Source organism: Aquarana catesbeiana, linkage group LG09 (genome assembly GCF_042186555.1).
Source record: "Aquarana catesbeiana isolate 2022-GZ linkage group LG09, ASM4218655v1, whole genome shotgun sequence".
Classification (NCBI taxonomy): domain Eukaryota; kingdom Metazoa; phylum Chordata; class Amphibia; order Anura; family Ranidae; genus Aquarana; species Aquarana catesbeiana.
Window position 1 is genome coordinate 133,712,333 of NC_133332.1, and position 20,579 is coordinate 133,732,911.

The following is a 20,579-nucleotide window of genomic DNA, read 5'->3' on the forward strand; positions in this document are numbered from 1 at the left end:
GACTGAACATAATGTTTGCACTGCTGTTCATTTAAGTATCAGCACAACTAACTCCGAGTGAGTTATTATTATAAAATAATGTGTATGTAATAGCATTTTTTAGGTTTGGATGAAGTGGAGAAAGAAATAATTTTAGAAATATCACCAGGGCAAGAAATGAGGTACAATCTTCTAACTGAGGCATCTGTTTCTATGATAATGCTTTAAGGCCAGAAAACAGATTTCCTCTCATTTCTTTTCCTTCTGCAGGGCAGGAAGTGAAGGGAAATCTCCCTTTCAGGACACAGGTAACAAAAATAACCTGTTTTAAGCCTTCCCTTCTCTGACTATTTTTTTTTTACTTAACATATATATATTTATTTTTTTATTTACTTCCTTCAAATAGAACTTCAGGTAAACAGCTAACAGCTTTACAGTTGAAAAAACATATGTTGTTTATTGTTCTATCTGAGTTGTAATTTTCTAAAGACTGTCTAGTGATTTGCATACTTTTGCCACACTTCACAGCCAAAAAAATCATACTACTTCTTCCTAGTAGGGATGGGCCGAATGGACCCCTATTCGGTTTGCACCAGAACTTTCGAACACCGCAAAAGTTCGGACCCGAATAACAAACCCCATTACAGTCAATGGGACCCGAACGTCAAAAATCAAAAGTGCCCATTTTGAAGGCTTATATGCAAGTAATTGGGCATACAATGGTTGTATGGGTGCAGTTCTTGCCCTGGGGGACATGTATCAATAAAAAAAAAGTTTGTGAAAAACATAATTTTTAAATGAGCAGTGATTTTTTTTATTTTTAAAGTGAAAGCAAAATAATGACAATTCCTTCCAATATAGTGCCTGGGGGTCCCCTTAGTCTACCTGTAAACTGGAAGATCTGTACCATGTCTAGAATCTGCTGCAGCAATAACTGCATTTATAAAGCCAAAAAAATGAAATTTCCCCTGCAAGCTGCCTTTATTTTGCTCAGCAAAAGCTGGGGAGCCAGTGTGTATGATGAGACCACAATGTAGTGCACTGGGAACAAGATTCAATATTTCTTGGATACATTCTGGTGTCACTTTGCCTTTGGATAGGAGTAACGGTTGCGTAAAAATTGGTCTTTCGGTGTCGGTGGCTCCTTCCCAACGTAACCCTATAGAGGATCACTTGATGAAAGCAAGAATTGGCCTTGCTGTAAAAAATTGCAATGATATGCACCTGTCAAAAAGGTGCTGAAAATTGGTCTTTGGGTGTTAATTGTGCCCATGAAACCTATACCAAAAACATTCTTCCAGATGAAATGATTGAACACCCTCAAAGCTAGGCAGCCTCGAAGTCCTGCAGAGATTCCACATTGGCATCAGGAGCTTCATAGCTGGTAATCCAGGACTGATTCATTTTGGGCGGCGAGGACTAAAAAAATTCCGAAATGCCTCACTTAGATAGAAGCCTTCTCCAACGCTCCTCTCTTGACCAACAGAAGACTCAAAACTATGTTTTCCATGACACTGCAACCTACTGGAGTCAGGAAAAAAATTCAATAAAATCCTCTTTAACGTGTCCTCAAGAGATTTTATCTTCTGCACTCTCTGTGGGAACAAGATGACTTCTGAGACCTTCCCCTTATAACGGTGGTCAAAGAGGGTTGCCAACCAGTAATCATCCTTCTCCTTTATGCCACGTGTTCTTGGGTCCTTTTGCAGGCTTTGAAGCATGAGGTTGCCCATGCGCCTCAAATTTGCCGAGGCTTGAGAAGCAGACTCCTCGGGGTAATTCAGGATAATAGCATCTGGAACTTCTTCCCAGCCATGTACTGCTCCCAAGGGTCCTGGGGTTGGAAAGCCATTGCTTACAGATTGACGCATGTCTTCCTCTTCTTTGAAGCCTATGAAAGTGCCAGAATCCTTCTCTTCATCCTCCTCCCCTCTCTCCTCCTGTGTGTTCTGTGACATAGAAATGATGGTGTCTGGATAAAGTGGGCCTTGAGAGGAAAGGAAGTCCAGCTCTTCCTCCTGCTGCTCTGCCTCCAGTGGACTGTCCATAATGCCACACAGAGTCTGGTCCAGCAGGAACACAACAAGGATTGTGTCACTGATGCATGCACTGTCACTGCTCACCATCCTTGTGGCCCCCTCAAATAGTGACAATACAGTGCATGCATCATTAATGATCAGCCATTGGTGTGAGGAAAAAAGCCAAGTCGGCCTGAGCCTGTCGTTGTGCCGTACTGGCACAGGTACTCGTTGACGGCCCTCTGCTGCATATATAGCCGCTACAGCATTCCCAAAGTTGAGTTCCACCTGGTGGGCATATAACAAATCAGGCAGTTTATGGGCAGGTGGAATTCCCGCTGAATTTCAGCCAACAGAGCATTGGCTGTGTATGACTGCCTGAAATGACTACAGACTCTTCTGGCCTGCTTTAGTACATCTTGCAACCCTGGGTACGTACTAAGGAAATGCTGCACCAGCAAATTGAGGACATGGGCCAGGCATGGCACATGTGTCAACTTTCCCTGTCTAAGGGTGGACAGGAGGTTTGAGCCACTATCGCACACCACCATTCCTGGCTCCAGCTGGCATGGTGTGAACCACCTCTGGGCCTGTCCCTGCAGAGCTGCAAGAATCTCTGCTCTGGTGTGGTTCCTGTCCCCTAAACACACCAGCTGAAGCACTGCATGGCACCTTTTAGCCTGACTCTGGGAATAAACCGTTTGAACGCTTAGGGGGTACATGATGTTCATAGGACAATCCTGCAGTGAAGGGCATGGAGGTGCCGGAGGAGGAGGAGGGGGTAGAACTCACAGGTTTGGCATCGTCACCACCAGCTGTATGGAGATGTGGGAGCACAACAAGCTGCAGCACTGAGCCCTGTCTTGCATCCTTTCAAGTTGCAAGTAGAGTTACTCGGTGTGCTGTAAACTAAATATATTGTCCCTGCCCATGCTTGCTGGACCACGTGTCAGCAGTAAGGTGGGTTTTAAAGATGCCAGAACATTCCCTTCCACTTGATGGTAGAGAAATGGAACGGCCTTACGTGAAAAATAGTAGCGACTGGGAACCTGCCATTGTGGTACAGCACATTGTGTGAATTCATGGAAGGGGGCAGAATCCACCAGGCTGAAAGGCAGAAGTTGGAGAGCCAACAGCTTTGACAAGCTTGCATTCAGATACTGGGCATTTGGGTGGCAGGGACTGTATTTTTTTCCGCTGCAGCAGATGGTGCAGAGAATTTTGCCGGCTACTATAGCTGGTGGTGTGCTGCTGGCAGATGTGCTAAAACATTACCAGCAATTGTCCAATGAAAGCCCAAATAAAATATTATAGGGAAAGGGGCTGATATAGAAACGTAATGTATAAGGACTGCAAACAGCATTAAAATACTATAGCTTTCCTTTAACTCAAAAATAAGAATGAAAACTGTATTGTGCAAATAAAGAAATACTGCATTTACTTCATGCTTTCTTGATTGTCTACATATTTCGTTTAAGACCCAGGAAATATATATATATTTTTTTCTAGTGCTTCAAAAATGATGTTCCTGAAAAGGTAAATGTTACTGAAGAGGTAAATGCATTTGTAAAGACATGAGGTTGTGACAAGGGTGATCTACAAATAACACTTGTCATAGAATGTATTCTGCTTCCTAGAGAGCAAGCATTGGACATAAAATGTAATATAAGTCTTGGTGTGTTATTTCACATCCTCTCTTAGTATTCTGTGCACCACAAATGATGCAGCTCACCATGCATACATCTTTAATGTCAATGATATTTAAGATTATTTGGTCAATGTAATTGATATGATAGTGATAGTGATCCTCTTGTACATGAACAATGTAAACAGTACTTAATTAGCAAAGGTCATTACAAACATTTACATTGTATCGCACTGTTTGCATTGCAAACATGATGGAGAGAATTTACAAAAACATGAGCAGTGTGAATCAAATACCCATCCAATTTAAATGGATGGTGTTCTATTTAATAAAATACCTTTTTGTAATTTTGTATCACAATTTAGTCTAAAAGTTAAGTCTGAATAATTTATGATACTTTTTCACTGAACTAATTTTCCTCCTTTTTTTTTGTTTTCAGCAAATAGACATCTATGATCTGATCAAGGGTATGCTTTACAATTACATTTTTTTTAATAAACAGGATATTATAAATTAAAAGTTCAATTGAGCATTACATTAAAGTGTATGCCAATTCTTACAATAAAATTATTTTATTTGCTCTTTTTTATGTTCTGTTAAATATACCATTCAAAGTTAAAAGGTGTCATTCTAGGACATGAAGTGTTACTGGAAAGATCACCAGGTAAAAATAAAGGAAACAAAACCTGACCACTATGGCTTTGGCCTGCAGTTTTTATCGATGCTCCAGGTACTCTGTAACGCTTCCTCTGCATCCCTGCTGGTCAAACGATACTTGTTGCCCTTCATAGAGGTACCCGGTAAGGCTGCCTTCTCTCCCCTTACTGTTATTTTTGCTCTAGAGTCCTTGGCAATAAATATACACAACCGTACAGATGTACAGGGTATTGATTGTGGGGATAGAGAGCATAAATGTATGATTATGATCAACACTGAAGAAATGGCTGCACTCCAAGATCCATCAAAATTCTTATTTAATAGATGAACATCCCAAGTGTTACAAACAGTTAAAATGGATGTTTGTCTATTAAATAAGGGATGTTCATCTATTAAAATAAGAATTTTAATGGATCTTGGAGTGCAGCCATTTCTTCAGTGTTGATCGTATGCGGAGGCGAGCCGAGGCAGGCACCCGTGATATCATTAGGCTTCCTTTCTCACCTGGAGCAGCAGTTCTTTTGTTTGGATACTATCTTATGATGCTGTCTTCACCTATTACCTCCATCCCCAATCTTTGCAGAATACTTCAACCTTTCCCACAGATAGCTGGTCTTACAATAAATCATGCATGATCTCAGGCATTAAATATATCACTTGAAGATATTGTTCAAACCCTAAAACAGACCTACTCATTCCAATGGCAGAATGAGGCCCTCCCCTACCCAGGCATTCATCTTATGCCTTCCTTGCACACATTATAGTCACAAAATTACCCACCCCCCATACAAATAACTCACAGAAGATCTGGCTAAATGGCAAATCCACCCTCCATCATGGTTTGGCAGACCGTATTCTTTGAAGATGAATGTTCTTCTGAAGACCATATATTTATTTTGCACTTTCCCAGTAGCACTCAGCAGGTCTGACCTGGTTGCATTTCAAAGAAAAATGCTATTGTTTATTTGGGGGACAAGAGACCCTGGGTGAACAAACACACTTTGTATACTCTAGAGAAGAGGGGTGGCTTGGGGATCCCAGATTTGGTTAAATAAATAAATATTTCTATGGATAAGATTGCCCTCAAGGTGGGGCACATATAATTCTCAGAGTTTCTGACAGAGATCTCAGAGTTGCTGCATGGCAAGAGGGACTTTGAGGATCCCAGACTTGGTTAAATATTTCTATGCAGCCCAGTTAGCGCAGTTGATTAGATTTCATACAACAAGATCCTATCCCTTAGCAGAATCTTACTATATATATATATATATATATATATATATATATATATATATATATATATATATATATATATCCAAAACTGGTTTAAAGGCATTCATTGGCCAAAACTGGTTTACAGGCTCTAACAGGTCTTGTAGAGGAGGAAGATCAAAAGCAGTGTTATTTTTACTGTCAACGTTTTCGATGAAGCTCATTTCATCTTTCTCCTTGAGCTTCATCGAAAAGTTGACAATAAAAATGCTGCTATTTCTGATCTTCCTCCTCTGCAAGACCAGTGAGTGCCTATAAACCAGTTTTGGATGTATATGGATTTCTTTGTGGGTGAGCACCTGAGCTTTACTTTAAACAGTGCTGTGTCTACCCTTGGAATGGTAATATCATATATATATATATATATATATATATATATATATATATATATATATATATATATATATACTGTGCATGTTACTAACATTTATTAAAATTGATCCAGGGATTGCCTCGGGGGATCAGGAAGGAATTTTTTCCCCTGCTGTAGCAAATTGGATCATGCTTTGCTGGGGTTTTTAGCCTTCCTCTGGATCAACTGTGGATGAAGGATTGTGTATATGGGATTATTTTTTTATTTTTTTTCTGTGTATATATACTGTGTGTATATATATATAACTTGTTTGTTGTTTCTTTAGAGTAGCCTGTATCAAAATAGATCAACCATTTCTAAGCTTGTGAGAAATATAAATGATGAACTCTATGCTTAAATTTATACAACTGTAACTATCTGTACAGAGAACAGATATTTCACATTAAAAAAAAAAGAAGAAAAAACTGTCTCATAGGGGGAGTTAATCCTGCTAACTCCACTAGACAGCCGAAATAACTAATGGAGCAACAAGGGAAACAATTCACACAACATAACCTTTATAAAGACACTGAGTGGAATAACATTGTGCTAATCTTTGCAGTCTTCATTTACATCCTTCTCATCTGTTTGCATTGCCACTGTACTTTGGAAGGCTGTCAGTCTACTATTTTAATTCCCTCTCTGTTTTTCTTTAATCCCTTTGAACCTTTCCCCTTTTCTATGTAAAATAAACAATAAAAATACTACTACTAATATTAAATGCATACTGCACACTTGGTGGGTAGAGCTTATAACATTTAGCTCTGGTTTTGTGTCTGTAGCAGGAATTGAAGTAATGCTCTGGCAGCACTATTTGTGGGTTACAGTATATAGACATTTAGAAAAGGGGGAGAAGGGGGAGGGGGGTTGTTGGGACTTTATATGAGGCAAATGAAAAAGCAAAGTCATTCGCCTCCATCCCTAATATTGTACCATAAATGAAGTAAGAAGAAAAGGTTGGGACTTTAAATGAAGCACAACAAAAATATTGGGGGTCACATGATGGTAGATTCCACAGAGATATATATGAAGAAGGAAGTAGTAACAAGACAACATGGTAAGATACGTAACACCTTGACAATTTATTGTACATAGTGATATCATAATTTACAATCATTCTACGGATAATAATACATATGTATACAGTAATATAAATACAAGGGTTCATAAGCAACATGATTGTCATAATAACAAAGTCAATAGTTCATAGCGTTAATGATGTGGATTCTCCAAATCACATAATTGTATAGTATAGCATAAGGCAAGGCTTTACGCGTTTTGTAGAGTCTATCCACTCATCAGGAGCAGTCATAAATATGGAGATCTATAGTAAGAAGAAAAATAGCAAAATGAATGAGTGCTAGACACTGGGAAGGAACAAAAGTGAAATAAAATATTTACCAAACACTCATACCTCCAACAGGAAATAGGTGTAAAATAATATGGAGTAGTAAACAGCCGGGGGTTCCATAGAGAAAACAAGCATCCCATGGGAGCTGAGTCAGCAAAACCATAGCCAAATATGTGACCAGGGAGAGGGCATGAAGAGCAGGGGTGCAGTCAGGAAGTCCTGTTGATACTAGAGAATGTATGCCAGTAGGTATACTAAAAAAGTAATGACTATATTAGTGTATGGAAATGGCCTTAAAAAACATATTATCCAAAATAGATAGAATGATATGATATATTAATTAATGTAGCTAACATGTCTAACTGTGGTGGGGATCAAAATAGGGAAAATAAAAAAAACTCAGTGAGTGAGTCAATATAGACAGGAGATAATTATCTCAGATCTCCAGCACAAATACTGAAGGCTGGCTTGAAGGGCTAGTGTTGGCCAATTCCAATGGGTGTACAATATAAGGGAGAAATAACTATATTAGTATATAAAGCTGGCCCTAAAGAGGTACTATCCAAAAACAGGTGGATTGCTACAAGGTTTATTATAATTCAAAATATCCAACCAGGGTGGAGATCAAAGTGGGAAAAATCGGTAACTCAATGAGTAACCCATATGTAGGGGATAATTACCTTAGATGTCCACCACTTATAATGAAGGCTGGTGTGTTCAAGTATTGGAAGTAAGGAGAAATATGTGTGCTCCACCTGTATCCGGTCTCAATGGACACAATTGGCCAAGTGGTACCGCCAATGCCACGCTGCGTTATAAAGGAAAACAGGGGGAGGGACAAAGGGCAGTGCCAGCGCCTGGACACAAAACATCACATGGCAAACAGTGCAGCCCAACCCTCCACACACGTATGCAATGCAGATGGATAACCGGCGTATCAGCGTGCGGCGTACAATGACGCCGTACGGCCAGTGTGCCATTGTGTGGTAGGTGCCCACCCACCACCCCATAACCAGGAAAAGGAGGAGGAGGGAGGGTCCTAAACCACACAGCGCAGCAGGAATGCAGGACTCAGGCATTCCCAGCAACAACAAAAAAAATCATCAATACAAAAAATATTTAGAATCCACAGTGTCAAGCAAAAGTCATGATGTTTTCTTCTTACTATAGATCTCGATATTTATGACTGCTCCTGATGAGTGGATAGACTCCACGAAACATGTAGAGCCTTGCCTTATGCTATACTATACAATCATGTGATTCGGAGATTCCACATCATTAACGCTATGAACTATTGACTTTGTTATTATGACAATCATGTTGATTATGAACCCTTATATTTATATTACTGTATACATATGTATTATTATCTGTAGAATGGTTGTAAATTATGATATTACTATGTACAATAAATTGTCAAGGTGTTCCGTATATTACCATGTTGTTTTGTTACTACTTCTTATTTCATATATAACGCTGTGGAATCTACCATCATGTGACCCCCAATATTTTTGTTGTGCTTTGTTTAAAGTCCCAACCTTCTCTTCTTAGTATATAGATGTTCTCTTTTTTTTCACAAATGGTGCCCTGTTTACCAACAGCACATTTTATAGGTCATTGAATTCTAAAAATGTTATTCGGAATAACAAACAATTAATAATGCAGCTGTAAACTCACCCTCCGGTTTAAAGTGACACTAAGCTCTGATTTAAAGAAAAAAACTTTTTAAGTATGTATCTTTAACTTATAAAGTATCCTCTATTGTTCTTCTCAATCTCCTATAAGTCTCCTTTTTTTTTTTTTGCTGTGATCTGACATCCTGCCTCACTGTCTCCATGGTCCCACTGTATATACAAACATAGCCACTCTGTCATGCTCACTCCCAAAATGGACTAGGGAGTCTGGACTATGAACTATGGACTATGGGGTTTGAAGGAAGCTTAGAGCAATGCAAACAACTACAACCAATGTGCACTGCTTGGTCTAGATCAGGAATCTCCAAACTACAGCCCTCCAGTTGTTACCGAACTACACGTCCCATGAGGCATTGTAAAACTCTGACATTCACAGATATGACTAGGCATGATGGAAATTGTAATTCCTGAAAAACTGGAGGGCCATTGTTTGGAGATCCCTGGTCTAGATGAAAGGAAGTGAGGAAAGGTTCAGGAGCTCACTGAGGATGTTACAAGGAGGCACAAAAACACAGTAAGAAACAAATTATTAAAAAATAAATTGCAGCGTCATTAACCACTAGCCTACTGCCCACTGCATATGATGGCAGGACGGTAAGGCTCTAGTTCTGGGAGGACGTCATATGACGTGAGCCCATTTAAACAGGGCATGCACGCGATCGTGTGCGCACAGCCCAGTACTGTCGGTGGCGGCGTGTCACTGAGACACCGCTCGAGGGGTGAACAGCCACTGGGCATGATAAAGTCACGGCCGACCACGAATGGTAACTCCCCGCATTGCACGGCGCATGCGTGCGATCGTGAGCACACTGCGCATGCACGTCGGTGGCGGCGTGTTCCCGGGAACACTGCTCGTCACTGACGATAGTACACAGCCATTGGCCAGGGCTGTGTAAACCGTGATCGGCTGTGATCCATTCACAGCCGATCACTAAATGTAAACATAGAGCTGTCACTAGCTGTTACCAGCTCTTCTCTCCTCACACACTGTTTCCAGTTTGAGGAGAGAAGAGCTAGTAGCAGTGAGTTACAGATCTATGTTTAGTAGTGTCTGCACCAACACCACACCTGTTCCATCACCCCCCCAATTGTCATCTGTCACCCCACAGTCACCCCATAAAAGTGCACCTGTCACAAAAGAGACTGCCATCAGTGACCATCAGCGGTGCAACCATCACCCATCAGTGACCATGCCCTGTCACCCGTCACCCATCAGTGACTGTGCCCTGTCACACATCACCCATCAGTGACCTGCCCTGTCACCCGTCACCCATCAGTGACCATCAGCGGTGCACCTGTCACCCATCAGTGACCGTGGCCTGTCACCAATCACCCGTCACCCATCAGTGACCATCGTCTATCAACCATCTGTGACCATCACCCGTCACCGTCCGTGGCCTGTCACCCATCAGTGACCATCGCCTGTCACCCATCAGTGACCATGCCCTATCACCCGTCACCCATCAGTGACCGTGCCCTGTCACCCATCAGTGACCATCAGCGGTGCACCCATCACCCATCAGTGACTGTGCCCTGTCACCCATCAGTAACCGTCATCTGTCAACCATCTGTGACCATCACCCATCACTGTCCGTGGCCTATCACCCATCAGTGACCATCGCCTGTCACCCATCAGTGACCATCGCCCATCAGACCATCATCACCACTCAGTGAACATCACCTGCCACCCATCACACAGTTCATCAGTGACCGTCACCTGCCACCCATCTGTCACCCGTCGCATAGCTACCCGCCACACAGCCATGTCCAAAAGAGTATATACTAGTGAGGAGGCGTTCCAGATCCTCTACATGACTGATGAGAGCACCGGGGAGTTCTCATCAGATTCCAATTCCAATTCTGATTCCGAATCAAATTTGGTATTTAAAGCGATCGAGAGTAGTAATGATTCAGATGAAGAATGGGTCTCTCCTAAAAGGGCACGACACACTGGAAACCAGGAAGCTGCCAGCAACCAGGATTATATTCCCAGGCCCAGTACCAGCGCTGCCGCCAGCAATAGGCCCCAGAAACAAAGGCCCAGTATCAGCGCTGCTGCCAGCAATAGGCCCCAGGAACAAAGGCCTGGTACCAGTGCTGCCGCCAGCGATAGGCCCCGCGCACAAATGCCCAGGCCCAGTACCATTGCTGCCACATCACACCTGAGTACCAGCACAGGAAATTCAACTCCCCTAACTACTGGAGTGTCACGTCCCCCAAGAGCCAGGGCTGCTACATACATGCCAGATGGTCTTGCCAACCCAACATGGCTGCCTTCCAACTCGGGATCACCAATTATTCCCCCTTTCACAGCACAGCCAGGTGTGCAGGCCAACACCCAAAATTTCACAGAGATCAATTGCTTTCACCTGTTTTTGCCTGACACTTTGCTGCAATTCATTGTGGACCAGACAAATTTGTATGCCCAGCACTCCGTTTGAGTGGGGAGATCCGAAGTTGGAGGAGTTCAAATTGTTTTTGGGCCTCACCCTAAACATGGGGCTTACAAAAAAAAATGAAGGACATGCCTATTGGTCCACCAACCCCATCCACCATATGCCCATGTATTCTGCCGCAATGCCCAGGTCCCGAAATGAGATGATTATGAGATTCTTTTATTTTAACGACAACACCCAGTGCCCTCCCCGCAATCATCCAAATTCTGATAAGTTATATAAGATTCTCCAACTGATAAATGTATTTTCCCAATGATTTGCAGAACTCTATGTTCCCAAGAAGCGTATATGTGTGGATGAGTCCCTGGTACCATTTTCAGGCTGGCTAGGAATAAAACAATATATTCCTAGCAAAAAGGCCAAATACGGAGTAAAATTTTACAAGCTCTGTGAGAGAACCACGGGATATCTGTATGCGTTCCACATATATGAAGGAAGAGATTCCCAGCTCCAGTCCCCTGAGTGCCCGGCCTACATGGGCACAACTGGAAAAATCGTAAGGGACCTGGCTTACCCACTTCTGAAAAAAGGATATCATATATACCTTGACAACTTTTATACCAGCCTGCTCCTTTTCAGACACCTATATATCAAAAAACCCTGGCCTGCGGAACCTCAAGAAAAAATAGGAACGGCTTCCCACAATCTATAGTAAACAAAAAGCTGCAAAGGGAGGAAAGAGCAACACTGAGATGTAATGAAGTGCTGGCCTTGAGGTGGAAGGATAACAGGAACGTGCACATGATGTCCACCATTCACGATGACACTACAGTTGTAGTTCAGCGAAGATGAGGTCCCATTGAAAAACCAACATGTGTCCAAGATTATAATCTCTACATGGGGGGGTGGATTTCAATGATCAAATGATTCAGCCCTATTTGTCAATAAGGAGGTCTGATTCTGGTACAAGAAGGTAGCAATTTATCTCATCCATTTGGCCATTTACAATTCCTACATAGTCTACACAAAATCCACAGAAAGCCCCGCCCCTTCCTAAAATTCATAGAAGTAGTAGTCACGTCCCTCATCTATCAACAAAGACCCCCCCAGAAGACCTTCGCTCTGATGCTGTTAGCCAACTTCATGAACGTCACTTCTCGTACAACATTCCACCATCGGAAGCAGGCCGAAGACGGCAAAAAAGATGTCACGTGTGCAGCAGAAGAGGATTTTGAAAAGATACCAGCTTCCACTGTCCCCAGTGTCCCTCCCAACCTGGCATTTGCATTGGTGAATGCTTCGAATTTTATCATACATCCCTAAAATATTAATCCATATTTTCCCAATTTTCATCATCTGTGCTGACCATTTTCCATGCTTCCCCAAATAACCATGCCACTGCCTTCCACATGAACTGACCCTGGCCTGTTTTTTGACTATGCCTCTGCCTACCGTTTGGACTGCTTCCACATGAACTGACCCTGGCCTGTTTTGTGACTATGCCTCTGCCCACCGTTTGGACTGCTTGCACGTGAACTGACCCTGGCCTGTTTTGTGACTATGCCTCTGCCTACCGTTTGGACTGCCTCCACGTGAACTGACCCTGGCCTGTTTTGTGACTATGATTCTGCCCACCGCTTGGACTGCTTGCACGTGAACTGACCCTGGCCTGTTTTATGGACTATGCTATTGCCTACCACTTGGACTGATCTGTTGCCCTGCTACTGTAGTACACAGGGGTCTCACATATGTGAGGGGCTCCAGAATAATTTTTCCGGATGGAGAAAACAATTTTTTTGTTTTCTCCGGGTTTTGTAATTTCTGGACTAGGGTCTGGAGTTCGGAGGCTTCATAGAGATTTGGGTGGGTCGAAGCCTCTACCCCTGTGCCCCAGTGCACAGGTCTTACCTGATTGTGGCCCTCAGCCTGCTGCTGACTTACTGCCATCATGCCTTTGCCTGCCGCATGAATGGCCCACACATCTGCCTGCTACCTGGACTATAAATAATTAGCTGTAGCAAGAGCTGTAGCAAGAGGCAGTATGTATATGAAGGGCTGGAGAGTGGTACAATAATGAGTGTCTGCAGGTAACAGTGTACCAGGACCAATATTATGGCTGTGCTGGCTGTCTCTGCCTGGACAATTTCTATGGACAAATGCTTTGGCTGTGCTGACAATATCCTTGTGCTGACTATAGACAATATTCCTGCCTGCTGCCTGGATAATTACTATTGCTGTCGCTAAGCACATTCCTGACTGCTGCCTGGACCAGTGCTCTCTTCTGTGGACACTATTAAAAGCACAGGTAATACTTTTTTTTTTTACCCTTTCCACAATATAATTTATTTTGGATTGTAATTCTTGGTATGTACATGCTATGTGTTAGAAATATGAAGGGCCTTCAAAAATGATAGGTTGCCAGGAAATTATCTATGTAATGTATGCTCCTAAAACGCCTGATGGTGCTACTTGGATGTTGGGCCTCTGTATGTGGCCAAGCTGTGTAAAAGTCTCACACATGTGGTATCCCCATACTCAGGAGGAGTAGCAGAATATATTTTGGGGTGTCATTTTTGCTATGTGTTGGAAATATCATATAAATGGACAACTTTGTGTAAAAAAAAATGCATTTTTATTTTTTTTCCACATTTTACAAAAACTTCTGGAAAAAAATAACTGTTCAAAAGACTCATTATGCCTCATAGATTATACGTTGGGGTGTTTACTTTCCAAAATGGGGTAATTTTGTGGGCAATTCCATTGTCCTGGTGCTCCAGGGCCTTCAAAAGTGTAATAGGTGGTTGAGAAATGAGATGTGCAATTTATGCTCGTAGATCGCCTGATGGTGCTACTTCAATGTTGGGCCTTTGTATGTGGCCAGGCTGTGTAAAAGTCCCACACATGTGGTATCGCCATACTCAAGAGGAGTAGCAGAATGTATTTTGGGATGTCATTTTTGCTATGTATTTGCTATGTGTTGGAAATATCTTATAAATGGACAACTTTGTTTAAAAAAAAAAAAAAAAAAAGCGTTTTTATTTGTTTTCCACATTTTCCAAAAACTTCTGGAAAAAAATAACCATTCAAAAGACTCATTATGCCTCATAGATTATAGGTTGGGGTATTTTCTTTCCAAAGTGGGGTCATTTTGTGGGCAATTCCATTGTCCTGGTGCTCCAGGGCCTTCAAAAGTGTAATAGGTGGTTGAGAAATGAGATGTGCAATTTATGCTCGTAGATCGTCTAATGGTGCTACTTCAATGTTGGGCCTTTGTATGTGGCCAGGCTGTGAAAAAGTCCCACACATGTGGTATCCCCATACTCAGGAGGAGTAGCAGAATGTATTTTGGGGTGTAATTTGCTGTATGCATATGCTCTTTGAGAGAAATAACCAGTTAATATGACAATTTTGGAAAAAAAAAAAAATCTTCCTTTTGCAAAGAATTGTGGGAAAAAATGACAACTTAAGAAAACTCACCATGCTACTTACTTAATACCTTGGAATGTCTACCTTCTAAAAAGGGGTCATTTGGGGGGTATTTGTACTTTTCTGACTTGTTAGTACCTCAAGAAATGAGATTCATCTGATGTACTGAAGGCCTGATCAGATGTTCAATTTTCAGTGATTGGCACTATAGTTTGTAGATTCTATAACTTTCACAAAGACCAAATAATATACACTAATTTGGGTTATTTTTACCAAAGATATATAGCAGTATAAATTTTGGCCAAAATTTATGAAGAAAAATTACTAATTTGCTAAATTTTATGACAAAAACAAAGAAAAAGGCAATTTTTCACAAAATGTACGGTCTTTTTTTATTTATAGCACAAAAAATAAAAAACCCATTAGTGATTGAATACCACCAAAAGAAAGCTCTATTTGTGTGAAAAAAGGACACAAATTTCATTTGGGTACAGTGTTGCATGATTGAGTAATTGTCATTCAAAGTGTGAGATCACCGAAAGCTGAAAATTGGTCTGGGCAGGAAGGGGGTTTAAGTGCCCTATATTGAGGTGGTTAAGTATTGGGTAGATATGAATTATTTTTGAAGAATAAGGATAAAGTTTAGTGTTACTTTAAGCTAAACTTCAGATTGTTAGTTAAAATATCAAACAGTGTAGTCATGCATGTGCTTAAATGAAATTAAACATATTTATTAATGAAAATTTACCGTTGTATTTTAACGATGGGTGGTTTGAAGATATGGGAATATGTGTACGAATTTCATTTTTAATTATTTGGCTCAATTAAAAGGAAAGGCAGTGTTGTCTAAGGACTACACTGTCAGTTAAAGTATTTGTAAATCACTAAAATTCCATACAAGATTTAACATCATACTATAAATTTCAATTTTTGTACATCTGCAGATTTCTTTGTCAAAGATGTTTATTGGTTTTAGCATAAGTCATAGAAACATGTAGACATGGGTAAAATCATCCCAAAATGCATATACACTGGAGCAGGTGGGTAATCAATAATAACAATACAGAGATTACAAGTAAAAAAAGAAAAGAAGGATGGATGTTGGATAGGCTTGTCAGCTGATTAATATAGCAGAATTATCACATTAATTATGCACTGAGGGAGCTGACACAAGTGGTTGCAATTAAATACAGTGTACATCTGCAGGTTTCATTACAATTTACTACTAATCCTGCCATGAGGATCCTTGTTCAGCCACTTCCTGTTACATTCTAAGAACGCTGTTCCCTTCTTTCCCTTGTGTTGCTTTGCCACCTATCACTCAGGCTACTGATTGAGATAAAAAAAAATACTCATTTATGGCCCACTTGTCAGCATGAGAACAATACTATATTTGTATAAGAAGAGGCAATATACCTATTTTTCCAGTGGCCAATGAGTGGTAATGCCACCATTCATTGCTCTCCCAGCCACTGCAAGTATTCCACACTTTCTGGTGTGTAAAATATCCACTTCCCCACCTCACACAGTGGTTCCTTGAGCTGGCTTGTAGGTCACTACAGAAAGTACAAGTTGGCAAGAGGAACCGGCGGTTGGCGGTGGTGGTAACAGGTATTCAACCCATACCATTGCTAGAGTAAATGCTAAGACTGGGAAGCAGTGAAGGGGCAGCATTTCAGTACATGGGGTACTCAGGGGAGTAAGTATATTGCCTGTTCTTTTACAGGTATAGTATTCTATACAATTCACCTTGTGCTAACAGGATTACTGTAAGGACTTAAAGTATATTTCCACTTTTTTGTCATATTTGAGAAAGCCAGCATACTTAACCACTTCAGCCCCAGAAGAATTTACCCCCTTCCTGACCAGAGCACTTTTTGCGATTTGGAACTGCGTCGCCTTAACTGACAATTGCACGGTCGTGCGACGTTGCACCCGAACAAAATTGAAGTCCTTTTTTTCCCACAAATAGAGCTTTCTTTTGGTGGTATTTGATCACCTCTGCAATTTTTATTTTTTGTGCTATAAACAAAATAAGAGCGACAATTTTGAAAAAATCGCATTATTTTTTACATTTTGCTATAATAAATATCCCCCAAAAATATATTAAAAAAACATTTTTTTCCTCAGTTTAGGCTGATATGTATTCTTCTACATATTTTTGGTAAAAAAAAATCGCAATAAGCGTTTATTGATTGGTTTGTGCAAAAGTTATAGCTTTTACAAAATAGGGGATAGTTTTATGGCATTTTTATTAATAATTGTTTTTTTTACTAGTAATAGCAGCGATCAGCAATTTTTACTGTGACTGCGACGTTATGGTGGACATGTGGGACATTTTTGACACATTTTTGGGACCATTGTCATTTATACAGCAATCAGTGCTATAAAAATGCATTGATTCCTGTATAAATGACACTGGCAGTGAAGGGGTTAACCACTAGGGGGCGGGGAGGGGTTAAGTATGTCCTAGGGGAATGTTTCTAACTGTAGGGGGGATGGGCTAGCTGTGTCACTACTCTGATCACTGCTCCCGATGACAGGGAGCAGAGATCAGTGACACTTGTCACTAGGCAGAAAGGGGAGATGCTGTTTACATCAGCATCTCCCCGTTCGTCCTTTCCGTGAGGCGATCGTGGGTATCCCCGTGGTGATCGAGTCCGCGGGACCCGCAACCCGACTCACGGAGCTCCCGGCTGGCGCGCGCACACGCCGCCGGCGGCGCGCATGCAATGGCATGGCGGGGAATTCAAGTGGACATAACTGTAAGTCCATTTGCCCAGCCGTGCCATTCTCCTGACGTACATCGGCGTGCGCCGGTCAGTAATGGGTTAAAAAAATAATAGTTTTCCATGTTTCTGAAGAGGCGTCATGATTGACTGCAAGCATTTCTCAGTTAGCTTGGTCTGATCTGTCTGAACCACTCTCCGAGTAAAAATATGACATTACTTTGATGTTAAATACTGAGGTTATAGCAGCAGCTAGCTGCCATAATCCCAGTATATTTTTTACTATGGGCAATTCCATGACGGATAAAAGTGGTCCTGCAGGTGCATTCACCACAGGATCATTTTTAGAAGTGGTGGGAGAGGTGCCCCCCTGCCACTTCCCAGTTGTTACATACTGTTTCGTAAAGTCTGACTTGTAGGAGGAGACCTCTCTACAGCCCTGGCTCAGGCGCCACTAGAGTGGGAACAGTAGAATCGAGAGCGCAGTGAGGTAGGAGTGCCAGTTTGTGGTGTAGGCATGGATGGATGGACGATGAGCCACCAGATCCGGATTGTGATGTCAGCAGAGGCAGGTGGAGGTCAGCGACCTGGAAGCTGGCAGGTACAGACTGGAGCAGAGTTAGGCAAGCCGGGTCAGATACAGGTAATCAAATAGAACTGATCAGTAGGCTGGAGCGGAGTGAGACAAGCGGAGTCAAACACAGGTATTCAGGTAGGTAGGGCTGTAGCTGAAGCAGAGTCAGATGAACAGGCAGAGGTCGGCAACAAGATATCAGCAAGGAAGTCCTTATAGCAGGGTCAAGGCAAGCCAAGGTCAGAGTTGGAGAAATTGGGTAAGTCAACAGAGCCGGGTCAATACAGGTGATCAGAAGGCAGGTACAGGTTTTCAGGGATCACTAGCTGCACATCAAACAGCACTGTACTTGTGTAGCTGTTGTCCTTTTAAAGGCCTATTAGCGGCAAGCAGCATCTAATGCGCGCACACACGCATCCAACACGTGCATTCGCGCAAGTGCGCACACACACATGTCCGGCGCGCACGCCACAGTCTGGCTTGTACTGGTAACCATGTGTGCATGTGCGCACGCACGCACCTCTGTCTTGTCACAGCAGATCCCTGACACCGGTCCTTTCCAAGCTTACTGGAGCCATCGGTAATGCCCGGAAGCAATTTTATGTGGCCGTTTGCTGGGCAGGAAGTTGAATGAGGGCAATATGGTCCCCACTTGGCTCTATGCCCTTAGAGGACCAGAGCGACCTCTGACGTCACTTCTGATTCTTGGGCATAAACAAATGATTTTGTTTTTTTGATTAAAATCTTTTGGACCCCAGATCTCTCAATAAACAGGACCTGTCATGCTTATTTCTATTACAAGAGATGTTTACATTCCTTGTAATAGGAATAAAAGCGATAAAAAATAAATAAAGGGACAATGCAGAAGCAAACTCATACGTAAGTTGTGCCCTCATATGTAAATGGTGACAACGTGACGCATGACAGGTTAGGTATCTATTCACTCTGCATAACATCATCTTTCACATTATACCAAAAAATTGGGGTAACTTTTGTGTTTTTTTTATAATTCATTAAAGTGTATTTTTTCCAATAAAAAATGTGCTTAAAAGACTGTGCAAATACAGTGTGACATAAAATATTGTAACAATCTCCATTTTATTTTCTAGGGCCTTTGCTAAAAAATATATATACCGTATTTGCCGGCGTACAAGGCGACTAGGCATATAAGGCGACCCCCTAATTTTCCAGCTAAAAGGTTGGTTTTGGGATGTACTCGCCGTATAAGACAACCCCCTTCTGACTAGTTTGTCTAGTAGCTTCGGTAACATACTGAAACAGCAATAATAAGTTTGTACAACTTGATCACCAGTGCTGTGAAGCAATGCTGCGGTGGTAAAAACCTCATATGTCCGGCAAAATCAACTGTAGGGGGGGAAACAATGTGTGCAGAGTCAGATGGAGGGTCAGGTGTTTCAAACCAAAGCTCCGATGGTGGATGGCGAGATGGCCGTGGAAGGAAGAAGAGCCGAGGGGTTGCTGGAACAACCGCTGACAGGAAGAGGTTTTATTTTGTCCAAACAAGATGGTTCCAATCAGCGCATTCGGTATCATGCTGTATACAGTATAATACAGTATACCGCGCTGAGCCAATCAAGGCGAGCAATGTATTCTATTAATGAATACAAAGCCTGCTCGGATTGGCTTGGAGAGTCAGAGAGGCGCGGGCTGATGATGTTACAGCCTCTGCCAATCTGAGCAGGCTTTGTATTCATTAATAGAATACATCGCTCGGTGTGATTGGCTCAGCACGGTATACTGTATGTAGCCAAGGCTACATATAGTATTACCGTGCATCCAGCAGGCTGATATCCAGCGTATAAGATGACCCCCAATTTTTGGGGGAGATTTTTAAGTATAAATGTCGTCTTATACGCCGGAAAATACGGTAATGTTTTGGGGGTTCTAAGTAATTTTCTAGCAAAAAATACTACTTAGAAATCCATCTCCTAAGCCTTTAACTTTTTGTTAAGACATCCCCTATTCAAATTTAATACAACTAAGGATATATCTGCCTCCAGACAGGGTTAATCACAGAAACTCAGCTTCCAGTCCCCCTTATAACAAAGAGAACAATATAGACTTTTCCTTGCTTGATGTCCCAGAAAAAGCATCTTAGAAAGGTAAGCTGCAATTCTTAAATGTTTTGATGTGTGAACAAAATAGTGGGGACAGAAAGTATTCAGACCCCCTTAAATTTTTCAGTCTTTGTTATATTGCAGCCATTTGCTAAAATCATTTAAGTTCATTTTTTTTTACTCATTAATGTACACACAGCACCCCATATTGACAGAAAAACACAGAATTGTTGACATTTTTGCAGATTTATTAAAAAAGAAAAACTGAAATATCACATGGTCCTAAGTTTTCAGACCCTTTGCTCAGTATTTAGTAGAAGCACCCTTTTGATCTAATACAGCCATGAGTCTTTTTGGGAAAGATGCAACAAGTTTTTCACACCTGGATTTGGGGATCCTCTGCCATTC